The sequence below is a fragment of the Girardinichthys multiradiatus genome, chromosome 15 (genome assembly GCF_021462225.1).
Source record: "Girardinichthys multiradiatus isolate DD_20200921_A chromosome 15, DD_fGirMul_XY1, whole genome shotgun sequence".
Classification (NCBI taxonomy): Eukaryota; Metazoa; Chordata; class Actinopteri; order Cyprinodontiformes; family Goodeidae; genus Girardinichthys; species Girardinichthys multiradiatus.
In genome coordinates this window covers 27,073,917-27,091,835 of record NC_061808.1, presented here as the reverse complement: position 1 = coordinate 27,091,835, position 17,919 = coordinate 27,073,917, and the positions used below count along the sequence as shown (strand labels likewise).

The 17,919-nt window shown below is 39.2% G+C and overlaps 1 long non-coding RNA gene across 1 annotated transcript; it reads right to left on the bottom strand.

Moving 5' to 3' along the window:
* Positions 1-8,615: 8,615 nt before the first annotated feature.
* Positions 8,616-16,475, bottom strand: LOC124882260. The gene is made up of 3 exons (XR_007041846.1): positions 16,416-16,475; positions 13,508-13,556; positions 8,616-13,383 (listed from the first exon to the last, which is right to left on the bottom strand). It is a non-coding gene; the product is annotated as an uncharacterized LOC124882260 (long non-coding RNA).
* Between the last annotated feature and the right edge of the window lie 1,444 nt (positions 16,476-17,919).

Genomic DNA, 17,919 nt, shown 5'->3' with positions numbered 1-17,919 from the left:
ACACACACACACACACATCTGCTTTGTTCCTCAGATCTGCCATCTGAATTTCCCATCAGAACTTTACATCGTAAAGCCCAATCGTCATCGTCATTGCCTCTCATTGGTTTCCTTCTTTGTTCTTATGCCTTTCTCTACGTTCCTTCATCCATAGGTCACACAATATTCTTTTACTGTATTTATTAAATGGAAAAAAATGGTGTTTACTTTGGTTTTTCAGACTGAGGTTCCCGAGGCAACTCTTCACTGGTTTTCAGCAGATTCGTTTAGGGGTAAATGAGTGTCAGGGCTCCATCTAAGAACAAAGAGGGCTTAGTCTTTATTTTCAGTAATAAAAACTCAATGCCGACGTGGCTTTGAAAACATATGGAAATGTACAGTAAGAAAACATCTTCACTTGCAGTCTTGCACATAGTTGCTAAGGGTGCAACAAAGTCTCAGAGAGGTGGCATCTCTTTAGTGATGACTAAAACAGAAGTCACAAAGGTTGGTGACATGAGGACACACACACGCATGAAATAAGCCACCCCAGAGCTAACATCTTGCCAGCTCGTTACGTTCACTTGGACGTGGCCTTTAACACCTAACACCACTCAGAAGGCAACATGGCCCCCCAGGCAGCCGTATCACCTCACACGCCCCAGACAACAAAAAAAGCAATCAACTCAGGAAGATGTTTTGCAGTTTAGAAAGCAGTTCATCTTCTATCCTGGAGTGAATCTGGCAATATTATTTTCTATAAGCAGTGATGTGATCATTTAAATACAGGCCAGCACCTGTCCTGTGTGTGTACAGGCCAGACCTCTTTATAAAATTAAACCTTCTTGATTTAAAGGTCTTTTGTGCAACATATTTATCACAATGACAGTGCCACCATCCTGCATCAGAGGTCAGGGGTTACAGGCCAGTAACCCCTCCTCTGCCCCCTTGTTGTCTGCATTCTGCTGATTGCTCTTTCAGCCAATCATCAATCTGTTTCTATTGCCAGGCCACATAACTGCTGCGAGCAGCTCCGTCAGCAGTCGGCTGAAGCAGAGCAGAGTACTCAGTGTGCGGCAGTGGTTGCCACCGCGCAAGCGCATTCCAGGCCCTGAAGTGGCCCAAGGGTCAAAGGTGACATGAATTCGCATATGCAGGCCCTCATCTGCTCTCCGTGGGGGGGCTTGTACCACCAGCACACGTATTCACTTGTTGGCCACTTACTATGTTTAAGTGACACAAGTGAGTGTGTGGATGGTGCAGCGGTAACATGAATCCACACAGATGCAGTGACACGGTGGCCTTTGTTGACATCAGCACTGTGTTTAGCACTTTTAATTTTTAAAGGGATAATTCAATATTTTAGTTAATATCTCAGCTGCAACTTGGTGTCTTCATTTAGTAAAATGCAGCATTCAGTTTGTCTCCAATGTCAGAGCTCAAACCTGGAAATCACATTACAAACGAGTCAAACTATTCTAGGTTCAGCTGAAACCAGTGCGTTATGTTTTGGGGCAAAAGACCATCAGCGATATAGGCACATAACAATGTACTGATATCCTTTTTATACATTCAAACACTAAAGGTACATGTTTATAACGTTACCTCCAACTTCCAGTAATGTTTAATATGCATAGCAACCATATCGGATACTGATTTTAGGGGTGTTTGGAGATCTCCAACTTTTCCGGCCAGAATTCCAAAATTGTTGTTGCTATGTTTCCAATTGGACTTGTAATATCCAATTTCCGAGTACAAAGAGAATGCACTGATAATCCCGATTAGCTGCTCTCGGCTGAAGCTAATGAGGCCAAGATGAAAGCAGACTTCTACAATGCTAATCAAGTCTGATCAAAAAAATGTTCTGGTGGTTTATGCACACACTATTTTGTGAACCTTCAAACTGCCGCACGTTTGCATAAGAAGATTATTTACACAGTAAATGGTGGTAGGAGGAAGTGCACCACCAATGGTTGTCCTGTGTGAAACAACTACTAAAAACAAAACATGTAAAGTATTTATGACCACAGTAACTGTCTCATATACAAGTAAGGCAATATAAAAATCAATCAAAAGTCAGGAAAAAATGCTTTATGTTCTGTTCTCAATACATGTTTCACACAGGAAGATTAACCTCCATATGCTTAAATAATCATTAACTGTAATATAATCCATGGCGCTTTAAGGTTTTCACAAAATTGCATTTACATAAACCAATATAATGTTTTCAGAACTGGAGATGTTTGGAGCTGTAGTTGTTTGTTTGGTTCTTGGCCCATTATGGAGTTGCCGTTAGATGAAGCTTCTGCTCACTAAAAAGGAATAATGGTTAATTCTCTTTTTGCGCAGAAGTCGGATTTTCCAGGTTCTGTCGGAAATACTCTGTGAAGGCTCGTTGAAGTCAGAAATCTGCCTGGAAAAGTCTGAGTAAAAAAGCTGCCTCAAGTCTGCTTTGGTGTCGGTCCTTCTCAAAATAGCCATTAGCGTCAACAAGGACCAACCCATTTGGATTTCTTCTAAATAAAGATACCATTGGAGTTATCTACTGCTTATAACATTTTAGCAAAATCTTGCTTCAAAAATCCCGATCTACCCCTTTAATATTTTACCTCAATTTATTTAATGACTGACTGATCAAAACATGTTAACATTAATTCAGCAATATGAGATTCAGGAGGATTCTACTGAAATAAATTAGTCCTGTAGACACCTTTTGCATGCTGCTAAGTTGCAAAAGATAAAATAGGAAAGATAAAACTCTTATCTTTAACAGGTGGTGTCTGCAAAAACTAAAGCCATCTAGTTAGAAACCTGCACCCCACCTTCTTAGTTAACTACATTCTCTTTCCCTTCTTCCATCCTGTGTTGGGTTGAACCCATACTATAGGCTCCCTGTCACACACGGCACCACACCCACGTAAAGCAGGCTCCTCTTAGCTCTGCTTTAAAGCTTTGCCTATCCAAACAGAAAAGTGCCCTCTGCCCCTGCAGCAGTTGAGGGCACAGCAGTGGAGATTTCATTAGTCACAGCTAACAGGCAAATTATCCGCTTCAGCGCACCTGTAAAACTTTACTGTGTGTCAATCTCACACAATTGCAGAAGCACCGTATGGGTGTGGGTGGCTGGTGCTGTACAAACCCGTTGTTCTGTTAACTGTCTCAATCAAGCCCCTGTGGGGCGGTGCACGGACAATCAAATGTCAAAATGAAGACTTTTTTAAATAAATCTTTGCCTTAAGGTATGATTATTTTTATTCTCTGTTGCTACAGGTAACCTTTCAACAGATTTGTAGAGCAGATGGTAGTACAAACAGAAATGAAGTCTAAACAGGAAATGAATTAATGCCATTAGTCTATCCACTAAGAAAGCACCATAATATATGTGTAAAAGGTATTTTATACATGATTAATTATGGTAATTATTGCCCCTGTTTGGGACTGCTTTTGGACATAACCTGTCACGTCTATTAGGCTGAAACCTGTGATAAAACAACATGAAGATGAAGCAACGTGTCTGATTGAATACATTTCTCCTTCTTGTTTTCCCTTTCCATTAAAGATTCATGTAAATTGTCTTTCTTCTTTAAACTTTACAACAGAAACCCCCTTCTTTAATTCAGCATATTGTTAAACTTTAAAGAGAATTTGCATCCTGTCTTCCGAACATTAATAAAAAAGCAGTCTGTATGCCTTCTTCCAGGAAGCTGTCCTGAGTTGCAGAAGATTGAATGAGGCCTTAAGAAACTAATTTGGGGGTCACTTTCAGTTAAGCACCACCCACCTTGGCATCCCATCCTTATAGCTTTTTTTTAATCCTTTTTTTATCGACACTTGAACACAACCTTATACACATCTCCATTCACACTTTTTTTTGTTACCATTACAATCACTGTGGTAGAATATGCAGTATCATGTCAATTCAATCAAGAAGTTTGTGTCTGACAAACAGCCATCTCTCAAATGATAATAACACTATCTAAAGGGGATGCAGATTTGAAAAAAAAAACATCAGTTAGTTTTATTTACATTTACATTTATTTACATTTATAATAAAAGTTATCTGAAAAAAGACTAATGTTCTTCTCAATAATCAATGGAAAAATCTTCACTGGCACCACACCAATCAAACCCTTCTAATAATTGCTGAGCAGCTTCTGATGTGTTTTCTCTGGTATTTTGATGATGTATCTTTGGTGATGAGCTCCAAGTCTTTGAGGTTGGAAGACCTTCTTGTCATCACCATAATCTTTACCTCCTTTCACACATTCTCTATCAAGCCAGGACTGTGGCTGGGCCACTCCGAAACGTTAATATTTCTTACAGTAAGACAAAAATGATCAAATTAAAAGATTACTTTGAACCTAAATCAGTCATGGAATATGAACAACTTTGGTATTAATTGTACTACTAACAAGTTACCTTGTCAATAAAGCCAAACATTCTGCATTTTTGTTGACATAGAAGCAGAGCCCTATCTTATTTTTTAAGTCTTAAGGAGCAAGTTGTTTGTTCCATGAGGTAAATTTCTCATCCCTTGTCTTGCCACATACGGTATGTGAAGGGATCAGGTTCTCACAAACACTGTCAACTACTAGACCATAGACATGCTGACCATTTAACACAACTAGTTTTATTGTAGAACCAAAATTCTGTTTTCTTAAAGATGACCAAATACGTTTCGCCTTACAATTAGATTAGTCACTTAAGATTTTTATTATAAAATACCATGAAATATAGATTTAGAAGGTGACAGCAGTAAATAAATTTAGGATTGTGCGGATTATCATTCTAATGGGGGTGGGGGGCAATATAACAATATTTGATTGTGAATGGTTGGAATACATCCATGATCTACCAAGTTAGAGAGATTATAGATGGTTGACGCAAGCCGTGGGCAGTAAAACTACAACAACCAATGTGCATAAACTGCTAAAAGTAGCTGCACTTTTGGATTTTATGAATGCACATGGGAGGATATTTATTCTGTTGCAGTAGGAAACAACATAACCAGTCCTCTCCTTCAGCAGCCTGTACCTTTCTATTGGCTAATTCTATATAAGTAAACAATTAGCAGGAGGTTTAAGCATTCAGATTGGCCTGTTTTGTTGGTTTAACTTGTTACCAGCTCTTCAAATGTATTAGAATCCTTCCATTGTATCAGAGGGTGTTTATCATTATTAAGCATTAAACATTTTCCTTTAATTTCATTTAAATCTACATCATACATACACATTTTCAACTCAAGTGCTATTTCCAAACTTTAACTGAATATAAAGTAGGATTGTTCTTGATAAACAAATGTGAAGTTTTGAGATCTATTAGTTCATTGGTTAGTTTACTTTATTGATTTCACAAATTGCTTTAAGGGATATTAAAAGAAAAATAAATGTGTCCCATATATACATTAAGAATAAGATGCCAGTGATTCTGCATCTTAGAAAAGAACATGATGTTGGAGAGTCTATCAACAATACACACACACACAATACAGCATAACCAGCAGGTACACCAGCAATTAAAGCTGCAAGCAGCACTGAAGGCCCTCGCAGCTCAGCGCAGCTCGGCCTGTGCAGCGACCGCGGGAGCCTGACATCGCCGCCTACACGCCACCGACGAGGCCGCCGTTTGAATCCACACGTAGACACTAGGTGGCACTGTGAGTGACTTGTCATACGATATTCGGTCAGGCCGCGTTCTGGTCTGGCGAGAAACATTCAAATTTTGGGGGAAATCGGACCTTCCAGATGGAAGCTGCACTAACTTGTTTATTAGTGGGCTTGTGTATCTTGCTTTGCTCATCTTAGCATATAAAGCACAGCCTCATTCTGCCATTATATGCTCCAATGTTGTTTAAGAATTAAAGTGCACTTGGGGTGCCCCCTGCTGGTTTGGAGGCCTTTAGCAGGAGATTAGTTCGCTTGCTAAGCAGTCACAAAACGTTCTACTACTATTATTAATACTACTTGCATTTCAATTTTAATTAATGAATCAGACGCCTGTGAATGTATATTTTTATGGTGTCTTAAACGAATCATTGTACTTCTAGCTGCAGTAAGTTCTTAGGTCTCACTAGATCTCTGACTCTCTTTCAACTTAAGAAAAAAAATGACAAAAAGAAAATCTATTGTCTAAGTATTTTTGTTGTTTAAAAAACGCAAAAAATACAAAGAGATGAAGAAACACTTCTGTTGTGCGAGTGGGTTTGTAACTTTTTGAGGTTAAGATAAATTCTCACTGTTTCACACCAAATGCCGAAAAGCCCTGCATCCTGCTCCATGAATACACAGGAACAGAGTAAAAAAAGCTGAGACACACACAGTGGTACCTCCTGTCTGGCTTGTGACTGTATCAGATGTGGAACGATAGAAGTTTGAAGAATGGAGGTGTTGGACAGGGCATGTGTGAATTTGTAATGTGCTTATGCTGGAACCGCAAAAGACAGGAGATAGGGGCTCTATAGCTGTGTTATGTACTCCCACACACTCACACAGGCTGAGCAGAACTTTAGCTCCTTGAACTCCTTTAATCCTCCTGAAGGTGGAAGTGAGTGCTGGGTTTCCTGGAGTCACAGTGAGGTACAGCTCCCTCTTTCCTCTAAAACTACTAGTGTGTGTGTTCACTTATTTCAAAGGCACAGTGTTAAGGTGAGTTATCACTTTGTAATCTCTGGGAATATATGTGCAGCACATTTGAATTGCTGCATTAGAGCACAGAGAGCTTTCATTGGAGTCCGTACAAACAGGACTCCTCGGGATTTACTTTACCGTATTGTCTATATGTAGCACATTTTGGAGAAAGATTACAGTTGTTTCTGGTTAAAACTTCAGCACATTCTTGAGCTGCCATGTGAGGTAGAAGCTGAGGTGCTGCAGGGCCACCACAGACATAAGGATAAGCAGCTACTTCACTAAAAGGACAGCTCTGAGGTCAAAGGGGACCATGCTGGACTGCTGAACTACAAAAGGCCAACATACCTGCAGCATAACTGAATATCCACCTATAAACATGAACTTTTATATGATATCCGGTGCAGTAAAGGTAGCAAACCTAAGTGGAAATGAGCTGCTGTAGAGTAGTTACAATCAGAAACAAACCTTGTTTCTCAGCATAATAGAAATACTTTGCTTCTACAGATTTCATATCTGTTATATTTCTTCAGTGAAGTTCAATAACTCAATTGACATCAAATCCAGGATCATTTACTTTCATCTTCCATGAACGTTTTTCCCTCTTGGCATCAATTCCGCCATGCAACTCTTTCATTGTGTCATTTATATAATAGTGAAGCCTGGCTTTTATCGACCCAAACCACCACTGCAATCTGCAAGCAGGCTTGCTGCCTGTTGTGATTTTGTGTGTGAGGTGGATTATTATACATAAAAAGCCACACAAAGTATGCAACTATACATGTGTATTTAACATATGGTTTTACCCCAAACACAGCATTTTGCATTACTGATCCTGTTGAGAAGGAGAAGGAGATTCTTTTTCCCTTTAGTTTAATACCTACATTAACAGTTAAGTGGATAAGGTTATATTTTTAAATCAATCAGTATTTTACATGTATACAATGAAAGGACTAATAAGGCCACATATACATCTTGAGGAAAGCAGGAGAAAAACAAGGATCAAATAGATGTTATGAGTGAAGTATTAAATTGTCTCAAAATGCCTAATTAGAAAATTAAACCTTCTGACATAGTTGGATTTTATCGCTGGCTATCATGTTAGTTACCTGACCTCAGCATCCTAGTGTGGTTCTGCAGCTAATGGTAACAAAGCAGGCAAGGAGAGAGGCTGTTCCAGCATTATCATTTATGTACAAACAGGCCAAAGCCCCATTTGTAGGTTACTTCACATTTTATACTTCTTCAGGTTTCATTTTTGTTGAATTTAATAATAATTTTAAGTAATGCATTTAGATCATGTCAGAATAGCTTCTCTTAATCCTGTCCAACGGGCCTTCATGTTCTATCCTGCATCACAGCATCCGAGAATGCGAGCTACTTGGTCCATGCTGACTTGAACAAAACCTTTATTTATACTGTTTTTAAATCTGTTGAACCACAGCGTTCCATTCAAACACATATAGCTTTCAGTACAATCTGTCTTTTACAGATTCTACACAGAAGATAGGAAGAAGATAAGGACTGAAAAGAAACAGTAATGTTATTTCTCAACACTATATCAACGGTTCCTGAGAGATAGGTTATCCAAATTGGAGAAACGGAATAGCGGAATCCCTTAAAAACTAGGGTCTCAGGCATGCGCTGGTGGTTTAGGGGTTAAGCGTGCGACCATGTGCAGGCGCTATAGTCCTCGGTGCAGTTGTCCTGAGTTCAAGTCCTGAACCTGGAGTTCTTTACTGAATGTCTCCCCCCTCTTTCCAGTCTACCTACTATTGAAAAATAAAGGCCTCTAGTGCTGCAAAAAAATATGATAAAAAACAAAAAACTAAGGGCTCTATGTTTTTCTTCTCATGATCTGACTCGCAGTTTTCTGTATTTGCTATGTGTTTGGTGCCATATATGAGAGAGCTTTACTCACTGTTGGCACAGACAAAAAAAAAATGCAATATATATATATATATGTGTGTGTGTGTGTGTGTGTGTGTGTGTGTGTGTGTGTGCGTGCATGTATGTGTATGTGTGTGTTATTAAAATTTCATCTATAGGAAATGAAGATTTGCTGCAATCTAGGCCCTTTTGAATGACCACATTTGACATTTCGGACCTGATGTTTAGTGGACTTATATAAAACTGTGACAGGAGCTCACACAAAAACTAGATTTACACACTTTATCCTCCATAGCAGACAACCAGACACACACACACACATATATATATACCAAACACTACCATTACAGGCTTCCGTCTCCCTCTACCCATTCATATAATATATCAAAGCATCTCTGGGTGTCTGCAGATCTCAAAATCCGCCTTCACTTCCTGAACCAACATACTCTCTTTATCTCTGCTTCGTGCACTTTCCCTCAGAAACAGACACATGCACAGACCTTGTCTGGTGATGAAGGATGGTAACTCTCTTCGCTCCGGTCTCCAGCTGATTTACACACACCAACTTTGACAAAGCACCTGGAATAACACCTCAAACACATATACACTCTCTGGCACACACACAAAGAGCCCACAGTTGCAATGCCAATGAAATCTAAATCAATTGGATAGTTGTATTAAATGTAATTATAGTACAAAATGCTGATTAATTAAAAAAAAGTTAAATGTCTCTTTTTCTGCTTTTTATTCTCCTCAGCCAGCAGCTGGTCTGCAGATTCTGAACAACCTCAAAAACAAAACAGAAAAAAGACAACACTCAAGAGAAACTCCACTAGATAAAGCCCTTGAGTGTTGATGTTTTAATAATTTGGTCCTGAAAATAACATCTGTCTTTCCCCAATGACATATTGAGAATCCAGGTTTGAGCTGGGCTACACAGATGCGCACAAGGTTAAAGCGTAATAATGAGGAAAAACTGTGAAAATGTGGAAGCTTAGGGCTGACCAGGCATTAACGTTGACAAACTACAGGAGGGAGCAAAGTCATACTATATCTGTGAAGATAAGGACCATCCTGGTCCGGAGGAGGAGGAGAAGGAAAAGGAGTTGGAAGACTGGAAAAGATAAGAAAAAAAACAGTAGGGCATTCATAGAGTATCAAGGAACATGAAGCCCCAAAGAGGGCTGTTATGTGTGTGCGTTTCTAAAACAAAAAATGAGTAAAAGGACATTTCAGGATCAACCAAAATAACAGTATACACACAAAACTGATTTATTTGATAAGTATGGTTCTGCTTGATCTGTATGTAGAAACATATACAGTGTACAGTGTGCCATGCGTGTGGTCTCATCCTCTCATCCTGTTTAGAAAAGAGAGAGACCCCTGTTTCCTTTGGCTCTGAACTCTCTGTTGTGACTACATTACAGCTTCATCACCACCCCCAGCTCCACATCTCCCATGTCAAACACTCCTCACAGGCCTAACTGAAAAATACACGAGGAGGGTTAAACCTTTTCAATGTAAGTTTGAAAAACAGTGTTGGATTTCAATCAGTTCATATGACAGGGGAAATCTTTTTTTCCCTCCTGATCAAAATCTCTGGGTAAGAATTTACAAAAAGCAAAGATTTAAAAACCACATTTAAATGCAACAAGGCTGTTCATCAGTGAATTAAATGTTTAAAAATCTGTGCATAAATCTGGCTTTCATGTCATTTTCAGTCAGGTATTGACTGAAAGTCAAAAAGTCTTTCTGTCTTTCAACATGGCAGGATTACTGAGATGCACAAGCAAAGAGGCTTGTTTTCTATGGAGGCATGACAGCGATTCATTCAGACTGTTACTTGATCAAGGAGGAACATGTCAAGAGATAACAGAGGCTAGACATAATAAAGCAAAGATGATCAGCTTTATTAATGTTAAAATGTCAGTTCTATCTGTTAAAGGTACAATAGTGCTCTACTTTCTCTACAGGAAGACACACTAACTCAGATGTTTACAGCTAGCAATGCTAACTGCTCTAATCGCAAACGTGAGATAGTAAAGATGGTTTAAAATGTCACTAGGCAAGTCATGTTTTTCTTTTTTTTTAAATAGCAGTGAAAATATTTTATCGGCAGAGCTGTGTACCACTGCTCTCTCGCACTCACACAGTGTGACATCACTTCTGCTGCTGAGATAAATAAATGATTGGTCACAACAAAAATGCTCCTAAGGTTCATGTGTAGTTCCAATAAATGAATGAACGGTTAAAGAGTTTAACACATCTAATTAACCCAGAGTTTTTTATTAAGTTTTTTATTAAGTTGGACAAAGATGTTCTTTATTTTAGTAAAAAGAATTATGTAGTGATTATGGTGCACTTGTACACATCTTTTACGGGCATGGAAAAAGCTGCTAGATATGCTGTAAATATATTCAGTTGCTTAATTCAAACAAAACATCTGTTCCATAACCTGGATGAATTTGACTGAATTAATAGATTGCATGTAATGCAAAGAGAAAGCTGTTTATCCTGTACCTGTTACAGGGAAAATGATTCTTTTAATTTTATAATTTAAAATCTCTTCATTGTTTCTGTTTATTATTAACAACGATGGACTGGCAACCTGTCCAGGGTGTACCCCGCCTCTCGCCCATAGACTGCTGGAGATAGGCACCAGCTCCCCCGCGACCCACTATGGAATAAGCGGTAGAAAGGACTGGCTGACTGACATATGATTTTTAATAGTGTTATTTATAACATTTAAAAGAAAAGCAGATTAGGCTCAAATTGGTATTGTCAGGTCAGAACTTTACAAAATCAGTGATTGGAAACTAAGCACACAATCTCTGATCGATGCATTTCTACTTAAATTATGTTTAAAATTCCAAAGGGCAATTTGTAAAGTATCTCTGTGGTCCTAAATAAAATAAACTCTGATTTTCAATTTTGTACTTCTTGCACAGAAATGGGTTGTATTAACCTTCCTATTTTAAGCCAACTCTGTTTCTCTAAAATGTGCAAACTATTTCATGAAAGAAACAAAAATGCTTTAAGATCCGCAGTGACATAGTTTTCTGTGGCACTAACAGGATCCATACACTCAAGCAGTAAAAGAAAGAGAGGAAAGCAAAACCTGGAGTGAATTTCTTCTTGTTTATTCAAAATATACAGAACCCGGTTTCCTCCATCCCAGTTGAGTGCTGACAAATCCGCCAGCCGCTTATCAAATTAAACCCCCATTAGCTGCATAAACATATAGGCTTATACACACTCGCGCAAACAGCCCATTACTACCACAAACACGCTTGTGCCTCACGCATGTTTAACTGTTCAGCCTATCACTGGCTTTTCAAATAATCCCGCACACCAAACTGGACATAGCTCTGCGCTGAGGTAAACTGCTTTGTATGTCAAACAGTGCCCTTGTACTGCATGTGCTCCTGACCTGTGCCTTCAACTGTCAGCGCCTGTCACCCCGCGCATCTGGAGCCGCTGCAGATTTAGCCCCATAACAACACACCTGATGAGACGCGGCACGCAGTGTGGAGTCCACAGTAATTCTTTCCATGATCACTTGTTAACTTGTAAGATTTTCTTTGCAGCCGCCATAAAGCAGAGGGTGCAGGTAACACAATCTCAGCCCATGCTCTGTCTGCCAGTTGCTTAAGGGATTTACTTCTTGGTGTAGTAATGTCAAGCCCAAAAGTAAAACATCAATATAAACTGGACATTTTAATGCGTTCTTCCTACTCCCATGTGGCCCCTGGAAGGATCCTGGCCGGTAGTGCGGTAGTTAACGGTCAGATTGAGGGAAGTGGGGAGTAAATGGAATGCTTAGTGTGCACTCCATCAGCATAAACCAATCAGCAGATGATTTTCAGGTAGACTATAGTGTTTACATGTGCACAAATCTAAGGCAGCATATCCAAGACACGGGTAAAAGAGAAGTTTAGGACAATCCAGGAGAAGCAGACACTGAAACAGCTGCCAAGACTCAAAATAAATACATAAAACAAGAGTTCCTGTAGTTATTTTCCACTTTTTATTAAAAATTACAAAAAACACTTCCTAATAACAGTTCAATTTTACCCCCATGAAATGATTTACACATCAGGAGTTTGTGCTTTTCTCATTTCCCTTTAACAGAACTGACGCAGGAAGGCCATGCAGTGGGCTCTTTGTAAATGTATTAACAGTTTGCCAGTATTTCCTTCACACATCATCAGGAGTGGGAGTTATTGTGGAGGCCTGTGGAAATCGAAGCAACACAACGGCCTCAGTCTTCGGGCTTGTTTGTAAAAGGTTTATGGTCATTTGCTGAATGATGTTGAAGAGTCATTTTGCTTCAGGCGTTTTTTATTTTTTCTCAAAGCAGAATGACATTTAGATTATCCTTGCCGTTCCATGTGTAATTGCATTACTTAAACTGTTTTAGGAGAGTTTCCATGCTTGCTGTTGTGAAAGCCTCAGATCTTATTCAAGTGCACTTCCTTATAAGTGAAGAAGACAGTTTCATTACTTGTGTGCTCCACATAGAGACAGTCTTTAGGGTTCTCAGAAACTAATTCAAACAAAACCACTGAGGTTCTGTTTTTGTCCTTCTCTCCATCGTCTTCGACCTTCTCTCTGGAATTCTACTCTCTTTTCTAATAAATCTGAAGGGGCCTTCTACATTTTTACAGGAACAGCAACTCGTTAAATGGTTGATTTCAAATGGCAGAGTGTGAATGTTTTGAGTTAACTTTATTGATCTGTGAGAGGCTTGGGGGCCTATAGAGAGGCAGACATCCCCTCCAGCACATGGGCAGTAGATTTACACCACTACATTTAAAGACACCTCCAAACCCAGATGGCCACTGGCTTGTTCCTCAGGACTTCACTATCTGGGATACTGTGGATGTCCCTTTGACACAAATACATAAAGCAGTCATCCTAAAGGTGCTTTTCCTTTTCAGTAGCTGTACAATTGTGATATAAACAAAAACAGCAGCAAAAATAAATAAATCTGAGGAGTTTACACATCATACCTGAATGTTATTTGGGTTGAGGTAACACTTTTTAGTAGGGAAGCTGTTACTGCAAAAAGGAAACTCAAAATTAGCTATTTTCAGTATCTGTGACATTTTTACAAATGCAGTCAAGGAAGTATAAAAGGTGTTTAAGACCTATTTTAAAGGAAACTATTTTCTATGGAGTGCTGTCTGCTGTTCATTATTACTGCTACTTTTAAATAGGGATTTAGAGTTCAGCAGATGACAATAGTGCTTAAAATATCACAGCAAAGGTGCTCTGTTTTATACTTTGAGCTTTACACCCCTGTCTCGATGTGGAAATGTTGGCAGCCTGTTAGAAATCTTCAAGTTACGGTAAGGGTCTACATTCTCTAACAAAATATTCACAGCGAACAATGTTTAAGTCACCAACGCTAACCACGCAAATGGCAAATATAAGATGTTAAATTGTTATTTATAGTTCCTGAAGACATATCCAAATTTAAAGCTTTACAAAACCCAGGCATCAGAAATCGGCGACAAAAGAGTCATCTAATTATATGTATGTATACTGTACTTTATGTTTGATAATGTGCAACCTATTTCACCAAACCACATCAAATCAAGCCAAATATTTGTTCTCCATAGTATAAGTTATCATAATTGCTTTCCTCATGCAAAATTGCTACCAACAATGACTTAACAATCAGGACTTGAGAAAATAAAAACGTCTTAAAAGACAGCTCCACCTAATTGAGAGGTCTTTAGTGTTGCAGATCCTGCTGTAAGTAGATGTCCTCCCATCACTGTATCAGTCAGGGAGAGCTGGGTCTGTCTCCGACACATGACATCACTTCATGAGTATGAACCGTTTCCCATAAACCTTCACGGTCCCCCTGGGTTTCCCACCCGTGAGATCAGGGAATAGGAAGGGTGATTTTATAGAAGCCAGGCTGCGTTTTATCAAAATTAAAATGAATTTTATCTTGTTCGTTTTCGTCTGACCAATGAACTAGTCTCAACTATGCAGGGCTTTATTTATTTTGCAACTTCTCCTTGGTCGTTTTGTGCAGTCTCCATCTCTGTGTATCATATTAATCTGTTTAGACTGTCTCTTCCCCCTTTTTCTGTCTTTGTCTCCTTGTCCCCCTCAGGGCTGAAAGCAGTGAGGGCTGTAAGGTCCTTCTCTTCCCACAACTGCTCTCAATCACCCCTGTGACTGCTCAACTGTCAATCACTTCCACATCAGACCCTCTCTGGGCAGATCAAGCTGCTGGCACACAAACACACACATTGAAAAAAAGGGGGAACTGGAAAGATGAAGGGGGGTCTTGTCAGCACCTGCTGGGTCTCACTGGAGAATCTGTAGAGACACAGACCCATTCACACTGACATACACACTGCAGGGCACCAGTTGTGTAGGTACCACTTTAATTTCGCCCATATTTACTCAGCCTCCCTCTATGTCGCCTCCAACCATGCTCTCCTGCCGTGTCAGCATGAGCTGCTCTTCCTCTTAACTAGAGAAACCACTTGGCAGCAGCTGAGAACCATGTTGCAAAACACACATGTAAAAAATTGAGGGGACACAAACAGGCAGGCATGTAGAAGTCATGGAAAGTCTGAGGTCAAACAGTTTCACATACTAATATGTCAGCATACACCTAAAGTCAGGTACTTTCTATAAGGTAAACAAGCTCTGAAATATAGACCATTTGAAAGTAGAACCTCCCAATTAATTTCATCTGTTTCTGTCTTAAAACAGATTCACGCACACGGAACATATACAAGCACAATTCGGGCATGGAAACATACATACAGAGTCCATTAGGATCACGTGTTTCGCCAAAACCGCGGCCCAGAGTCCTCTTTCATGGCTTCGTCATTATATCAATAAGTCTTCACATTAATCTCAGGGCAGCAGAGCAGAGCACACTACCTATTACCAGACCAGCAACAGGCTCAGACTTTCAGACAAGAGCAAAATAATACTCAGATTTATTCTGTAAACTTAAGAGACAGAAAAAAGGCTTGGCTCATCTCAATTTGCATGGCTTGCTGGTGAACCAGCAGACAATCAATTACATCCATTGCCAAATGTTCAAAATATGAATTCATATAAATATTGACGTCAGATTGTGCTTTGATTAGGTCTCAGAAGCACTTGTTATGATTTTTTTTTATGTGCAGTGCCTTGCAAAAATATTTAAACCTTTTTATGAGGGAAATATTTTTTCAAATATCCTTTAAAGAATTAAGAGCAAGTCTCTTCAGGGTCAAATGTTGTAATGTCTGCCCTCAAAAAAACTCCTGCTTGTCCTCACAAATAAGATCTGAAAACTGACACAAGCATTAGAATTCAGGTCCCCTGAGTCCAAGCTTTGTATAACCACCCTTCCCTGCAGTTATAGTTGCAAGTCTTTTAGGGTTTGTCTCTACCAGCTTTGCACACCTAGAAATAAATTTTTTTGCCCATTCTTCCATGCAAAGTATTGCAAGCTCCACCAGATTGGATGCAGACCCAGTGGTCGTTCTCTAATGTGGAACTAGTTCCTGCGCAAATATTACAGGTTTTATAATTATACCGTTTTTTCTTTATTTGTTGTTGTGATATCTTTTTTTTTGTGACAAATTAACATCTATTCCTGTGGGGACATTCTGTTAATACTGTGTCCTCTCTGCTTTCAACAACTCTCTCACAGCTGTGTAGGTTGTAATTAAGGTGGAGGCCTCAACAATCTCCTGGATCAAAGACTACCTGACAAACAGACCACAGTTTGTGAGACTGAAGGGTTGTGAGTCTAACCAGGTAGTCAGCAATCATCTCATTTTGAACGTGACGAAAACAAAGGAGATGATTGTAGATTTTAAGAGAAACAGGAATAAATCAAACATTATTTCCATCATGGGAGAAGAAGTGGAGGTTGTGGAGCAGTATAAATACCTCGGTGTTCACCTGGACAACAGACTGGAGTGGAGAGGCAACTGTGAAGCCATCTACAAGAAGGGACAGAGCAGACTGTACTTCTTGAGGAAGCTTAGGTCCTTCGGTGTTTGCAGCAAGATGCCGCATATCTTCTATAAGTCTGTTGTGGAAAGTGTGATCTCTTCTACCATCATCTGCTGGGGAAGCAGCATCAGAGCCAGGGACTTAAAAAAGCTCAATAAGCTGATAAAGAAGGCTGGCTCTGTTCTGGGGACTCCTCTGGAACCTCTGGAGATCATTGTGGAAAGACGGATTCTTCATAAAATGAAGAACATTATGGAGAACCCTGAGCATCCTCTTCATGAGACTGTCCTACAACAACAGAGTGTCTTCAGTCAGAGGCTTCTTCAGATCTGCTGTAAGACGGAGCGCTACAGGAGATCTTTCCTGCCCACAGCCATCAGCATCTACAACGGCTCTTTGAGGAAACCTTCATAATATGAGCTATAACAACATTTAATTTTCCTTTGGGATTAATAAAGTATTTTTGTATTGTATTGCATTGTATTGTATTGTAATTCTGCTTGGAAATGACGTAGGACTGACATTTTTGTATGGAAATAAAATTTCTCTCCAATGATATCGAGGAAGTGTTGAGCTGTCAGTGCACATCCTTTTAGTCTGGATTGCTTAACAATACTTTAGATTAAAATTCTTGATTCCATCTGTCAGTACAGTGTAAATAGGTATCACCAGGGCTGATTTTCACTCCATCCAGGACCTATACAGGTCTAGGGTCAGGAAATTAAGCACTAACATCTCTGTAGACCCCACACATTCTGGACAAAACTGTTTACACTTTTACCTTTGGGTTTGCAAAAACCAGCCCCCACAGAAACAGTTTCTTCCCCCAGGCTGTCTCTCTGATGCACACAATGAACATCTTACAGCCAGAGCCTCCAGCTACTATACTTTGAAATAAAATACTCATATTTTCATTATTCAATTCAATTCAATTCAAAAATACTTTATTAATCCCAAATGGATATTAAATTATCCTAATATTTCTTTTTTTAAATGTTATTGGGTCTACATACACACTCAAATACGTACATACATGTATTATTGACTTTGTAAATAAGGTCTACAAGCAGCTTTAATGTTGAAATCGGGTCTATTGATCACTAGGTAGAAACCTTGCCACATATTCTCCCATATTCAAGTCTGGACTTTACCTGGGCCATTCTAACATATGTATATACTTTTATTTAAGTCACCACAGCAGATGCTAATTTAAGATGAATATTCTTTTTTTTTAAAAGCTCTTCTCAATCAAGAATAAAGAAAATCTTTTGTCAAATTCCTTTTCAAATTAGTGTAACATAAGATCATGCAGTCACAATAAAGGTCTTGATAACATGATAACATTTCTAGTAAATTTGGACTTTTGTCAGACTTAAAAAGCATGAGAGGTTTATTTTATAGGCAGTGCAGTACATGTCAACCACAGGCAGAGGAGAAT